We start from the raw sequence: 6,677 nt of genomic DNA, 5'->3' as shown, positions 1-6,677 counted from the left end.
TCAGAGAATGGGTTCCTGGGAAAGAGGAAACTTGACCCTTTTCCTCAGGGTGGGTATTGCTTGCAAAGGCCACTCCAGCCCCAGGATGGACCTTGGTGATGCTTGTTACTGAGTCCAAGCTCGTACTGCTCACCACACAACAGGCCAGTAAATCTAGAGATGAGTTGCTGGAGCAATGAATAGCAACTTTATTTGGAAAGCCAGCAGACTGAGAAGATGGTGGACTAGTGTCCCAAAGAACCATCTTCCCTATGTTAGAATCTAGGCTCCTTTTATACTAAAAGAAGAGGGGGTGTGGTTGGTTGTTGCAAACTTCTTGGTGTTGGAATCTGTTCTTGCAGCTGTCCATGTTGGTCAGGTCATGATGTTCCTGTAAATCTCCAGCAAGACAAATGTTATTCTCTGTTCTGCAGTTTTTAATCTCTGTGTGAATGGAAAAGTGTTATACCTTTAAAGATCAGAGCCCTGAGAATGTGCTATCCTGCATATTTCAGGCTATAAACAACATTCTTAACTTGTAGCAAAAGAAATAGAATACAAATTAAAGTAAAAGAATCAGATCCAGGATGGAGTCAGATTTGTTCCTATTACAAGCGTCTCCCAAATAGTCCATGACCATGGCCTTCTTCACTACCGGCCACGATGCCCCAAAGGCCAAAACACCCTTACAGAAAATTAACTAGATGGAGCAGCTCCCTTTACCCCCCTGCCCCAGCTGTCCCCCTTCCCACTGCCCACCGGGAGGCCACACTTGCACAACGAATGGGGACAGCCTTCTGTGGCTGCATCCTAACCTGTTCCCGGGTCTGGGGGGCAGACCCCGGCTCGTGAAGCTGAGGGAGTCTGGGTAATTGCAAAAACAAAGAATACTTGTATTCCTTAAAAAAATAAAGGAGAAATGTTCTCTCTGACCCCCACTAAAACAAAAACCTTTACAGCAAAAAAGCACCCTGCTCAGCTGCAAAAAGGTGAAAGGTTAAATGTGGACAGAGTAGTAATATATAAGCAGTTTCTTAGTTTTCTGGTGGGAATACTTAACAACCTAAGTATGTTTCCCCAGGAGGTAATCTATTATATTTTGTCCAATTTCTTCCTCCAAGAACTGAATCAATTCATGATGTAACGCCCCAGGGAGAACAATCTTCTGGAAACTGAGTATCTTTCTGGGGACAAGGTTGAGGAAAACATCTTAATATTGTTACAGCTTTGGACTGGTGGTAACAGCTCTTTGCTTGTGGAGATGGCCAAGCAAGAGCAGGCAAGGCAGTGAAATGTCAAAGGACACACGCCTCCATCGTGTTTGGGATTTGCCGAGAACTGTTTTCCTCTCTTGCAGAAGAAATACAGGAATCAGTCCACTCGGACATTTACAGGATGGCTGCAGGACACCCGGCACACTCCTCTGGGCCTGAGCTGAGAACACTGCTTGTTCAAAGGGCTGGCATCTCGGTGTAGACGTTGTCCTGACTTCCAGCTTAAACAGTCTTTCTTCTGGCTTCATTCCTGCCCCCAATCCCCTCTTCCCCTCAAGAAATTAGAGAAAGGATGAGTCAATGCCCATCACTGAACACCCAGTTTTAAGAAATTTTGATTATTTGTGAGGGGTTCTGGATGGCTTCAAAGCCTCGGTGTAGCTACTGATTTCAAGGGCCCTTCCAACTAAATTTTTATAAGAACAGCCAGCGAGTACCCATATGGCCTGACCTCCTTAGGCACCGGGAGGATGGAGGGGGCAGCCGAAGCAAGTGGAATAAACAACAGGCCGAGTATTAGGAGGCCCCCGGTCTCTTCCAGGCTTTAGCACTACTGGCTGCCAAGCAGAGAAAACCACTTCCCTCTTTTTCATCTTATTTTCAAGATAGCAACAATAGTATGTCTTGCTGAGTCCTTCCAGAGATATGAGAACACATGACGGTACCTTAGAAGGGTGTGTTGTACATTTTGCCTAGAGGGGCTTGTGAAAACAAACAAACTAAAAAACTAGTCCAAGCCTAGATTAAGGGTTATGAGTATAAGTTGGTGGGCCTCGGTTACCTATTTAAAGGAAAGCTGGGTTGTCTGTTTTTATTGGAGGGGAAAGGCAGCCTCAGTGGGAATTAAGAGGCTCCAATTTGTTTGGGGGAGGTATGTTATTTTTAAATATAAAAATAAGTGTATTTAGGTAAAAAAAAAAAAACAAAAAAAACTTCAGCACTCACAGCGTTAAAAAAAAAAAAAGAGCAGAATTTGGATAAACCAGAATATCCAATTATTCCTACCCTACCCCATGAAACAAACCCATGTATCTCCCACATTTACGTTCAAATACTAAGAGCTTAAAACAACATCTAAGATTGAAAAATAAGAGCCTGCTTTTTTCCCAAGGAGTTTGTATTCTGCCTCCCTCCCCTCCCCATTGGAATCTTACACTCACGTTTGCCCCTTGACAGACTGAGAGCCGTGGACCTCAGTAACACCCACTTACCAGCTCGTGCAGGCCTTGCCACTTCCCACCATCCACTTAGACTGCAAAACCTAAGTGCCCGCTCCTTAAAATGATTTACACGTCCAGAACATGCCAGGCTCGCCAGTTGATAGGAATGCAATCGGACTTTGCAGAGCTTGGGAAGTGGAAATCTTTGCATCAGTGTGCAATGTTTCTGAATAAAATGCAAGATGCAGGCAGTGTTTTATCTGTAGCGTTTATTATATGAAGAGTTAACGGCCAATGAAATGATCCAATGGCTTATTTCCATTCACCCAGATGTCTGACGTTGTTCAACAAAGCACCCATGAAATTTAGAATTTTATGTTTTCCAAGGGAGGACCTAAAAGGTGGCTTGAAGTCTGCACTTCCATGTTGAGAGGCAGATTGTCTGGCTTCCCAATTTATGTGGCCAGTATTTCTTGGTTAAGGCACAAACCAAGAGCCTGTTGGTCATAGGTGACCGTAAATTTAAAGTTATGATTGTGACTAATGAAAAATATATTTTGCCAGGGTCATGAAGCACAATGGCGCATTACAAAATGAATTATCCTGATTGTGGAGAATAATTCTCCCAACAGAACCAAAGGGTGGGAATACTTAACAACCTAAGTGGGGGCGGCTGGAGTCAGTAAAGTGTTGGAGGCATCCTCATAAAGGAGTCATTGATACTCACTAGAGTGGATTCTTTGGGGGCCACACAAGGCTACCATCAAGGGAGTTTTATGGCATATTTGCTGGGTCTGATATTCCTAGAATTCTCAGATTCTTAGTGCCCTTTCTAAATGTTTAAATACTTAAATTCAAGCATTTATCACTCTTCAGGGACTGCTGTAGAATTTATTTACATTAGCAGTTACTATTATCAAAGAGTTCATTTTAAAAATATTAGCCAAAAAGTAGTCCATTTAAAAGCATTACCACAAAAGCAATTCTTTAAGACAAATATCTAACGTTTAAGAATAGATGCCACCTGCAAGCTGTAAATATGCGTATTAATTTTTCCCCACAGTATTTGCTTTGGCTGTGACCTATCCTAATATTCAGTCGAACAAGGGCTAAAAATTGTCAAAGCAAATTCTTGTTTGAGAGCTGAGCTCTAACTACTGCCAGTTTGAGAGAAACACACATCCAGGTTGAGGGAATATGTTTTGTTTGTTTTGGCTATGACATTGGGCAGAACAGTTTCCATCCCATTCGAATGCATTCAAGAGAGTTTGAAATATTGCACAATAAAAGCCATTCATTATATCTGTCTCCTTTCCCTTCCAAAAACAAAAATGGCTGCCCAGTTCCAAATCTACACAGGGGGCAGGAAGAAGGGAGTCACAGGGTCACTGGAAATCACCCAAGACTAACACCAGGTTTTTCAGGTTTGAGGTAGGGAATACTTCTGAAATCTTCATTCCCCATGTACACTTCAAATAAGAAAAGACTGGTCACGTTGGATTATTGCTCTGTTATGAACAATTAGAAAATGAACCCACTGTATGCGTTCAAATGTGAGGCGTAAAATTGCACACTTGACATCCAAGCTCTTGGCATCTGAACTACACTAACTTGAACCAAAAAAAAAAAAACAAAAAAACTTTTTACTCACTTTCTCTATGAAGTTTCAACTGTTTGACACCCAATTTATACTCCAAAAAAGTTATTTCACTCTTTGGACCGTACATTTGGAAGACTCTAGTTTTGCAAACACCTGACGCTACTTAGCAGCTATCTGATATGTCAAAATAGAGAAAAAGTGGACATTATTTTGTGTTTCCCAGCAAAACACCCAGGACATCAGACACAGGAAATGCAGCTTCTTTTTAAATGGCAAAAATTAAAATGCCACTAACAGACCACTTACACTTGACGCTTCAAAACACTACCAAAGTGAAAGAATTTTTTTTTTAAAGCAAATTGTATGTGGGTGAATAAAGTTGTGAGAATAAAGAAATTATTAGATGTAAATAAATATAATATCTATCTTTACATTTCAGAGCTTAAAAACTCCCACACAAATACAGTTAGAAATCTGGAACTTAAAACGCAATTATGAAATTTGAATTTTTCTTGAATGACAGCTAAAACCCCAAAGCCAGCTGTTTGCTCCCCTGCAGACCGCTTTTATCACAGAGAATTAAATTAAACCATGTAGTCAGACAACGCGTGTGCCGTGGACAAATGAGAAAAAGGAATATTTAAGAAAGGCTGCTCTCCAACCGGCCGTTGGAAATTTTGGAAGTCCCAACCTACCCGTTAGAAAATGTAAACTTCTATATATTTTTTCTTTAATGTGCATGCTCATTTATTTTCCCTTTTCATGTAAGTGATATAATGCTTAAAGTATCAAAAAATAGAAGCAGTTCCAGAAAATACTTGCTTCCCAATATCCTAAAATTTTCCGAAAACCTTTCTAATAAATCTTAAAAATTAAGGTCACAGCCAGGCTAAGTATGATCTTGGTTAAAGATATGGGACAAAAATATGTATCTGGAGAACGGCAGTAATTACTCATCTTCTCACTAAAGCTATTATGTTACTTGTAGCCTGTATCACGATTTCATAAAAAAACGGAAACGCACCAAAGACTGTACAAAACTGAACACACCAGCGCCACGTCATACAAACTCAGAATTGCTAGGCCATAGGAGTTAGCCCGTCCAGGCCAAGTCAAAGCTCTAAGAATCTTCAAGTAAATCTAAGACCAAAAGCACCACACTGTCTTTTTGTCTGTGCAGTTATTTAATTTCATCCCCTTGTCGGCTCACTCGATCTAGGAGTCCAAGTCCAGAGTCAACCCTCCAGACATACTACCAAGAAACTGACAGTAGCAAAGACAGAAATACACACACATCGAATGAGAGGGATTTCTTTACAATTTTCTTACGCACAATTCACGATCTCTCGTCTTGTTTTGAATCCATGCTTTACCCAGGTGTATTCATAGCTTAGAATATATGGGGAAGAAAAATGCATTAAAAATGTGTATGAGACGAAGCCAATGTAATTACATTGCCTGGTCTCAGTACATAATAAGGAAAGGACGTTTGGAATAGAACGGTTCATTTGGATCTGCATTTCCCTGCAACCCCGATGAATGAACTTCGTTCAAGCATCACTTCTTCCAGAAAGAAACAAAACAAACTTACCTGATCTGGAAGTTGGTGCTACCTCGAGGGCTGAGAGGTCCGGAGCACGGCTTCATAATCTTACCCTCTATGGTAATTCTGCTCCCGTTAGAGAACACTGAGCATCTTGAAGGCAGTGATCACGTTTAGAAATTAATGCCTGGGCATGTGTATTAATAAATCGACAGTCTGCTCACCTGGGATGACCTGGTACAGGGAAGTTTTCCCGTGTTAAGAAATCATTCTCAAATGCTCAGGCTACTTTCCAAGTAAGGTTAATGACAATTTTTATACTAAACCAAACTATAATAAAAGACTTCGAAGAAATGAATCAGACATTCGTTTTTTACAGACTTAATTTTGATCCTAATTTTAACTCATCCCATTTTCTTATTGATGTATATTGTACAGTGTTGAAGAAGAGAATTCTTTCTTAATGACTAAATCTTACAGTGTCTTGGGGTAACAATATTAAAATCACAAACTCTAGCAAAGGCTTTTACAAGAGGATGGGGCTGACTGTATAGGTACCTCAAGGAAGCTGGCTTCCTTCCCATATTTCTGATAGCTTCTCATTGCTGACTTTTTGCCCTAAATGATAATGCAGGTCTGGGTATAATTGTAGGCTCCACGTAGAATTGGTTGGTCAATGTTTTGCTTCTACTGGCCTCCTCTTTCACAAAAAGAATTTTAAACAAAAACTATCATATTCACAGTAAGCGGGGGGGAAAGCTTTCGTATCATAATCAAGATGGTGTGATGTTGGTTTAAGAACAGACATATAGATCAATTAAACAGAATAAAGTCCCAAAATAGACCTAGACGAATGAAGTCAACTGATTTCAACAGAGGTGCCATTGTAACTCAATAAGGAATGTATAATCTTTTCAACAAATGGTGCCGAATGATTTCCATTAAGAAAAACAACACCCTCGTCTTACATATTATATAAAAATTAACTCAAAGTGGATCTCACATCTGAGAGCTGAAACTTGAAAACTTTTCGAAGAAAACCTAGAAAATCCTAGTACCCTAAGTTAGTCAAAGATTTCTTAGATAGGACACAAAAGTATGAGCCATTAAAGAAAAACAAT

Source organism: Camelus dromedarius, chromosome 36 (genome assembly GCF_036321535.1).
Source record: "Camelus dromedarius isolate mCamDro1 chromosome 36, mCamDro1.pat, whole genome shotgun sequence".
Lineage (NCBI taxonomy): Eukaryota > Metazoa > Chordata > Mammalia > Artiodactyla > Camelidae > Camelus > Camelus dromedarius.
The sequence above is the reverse complement of the archived record's forward strand: the minus strand, read 5'-3'. Positions refer to the sequence as shown.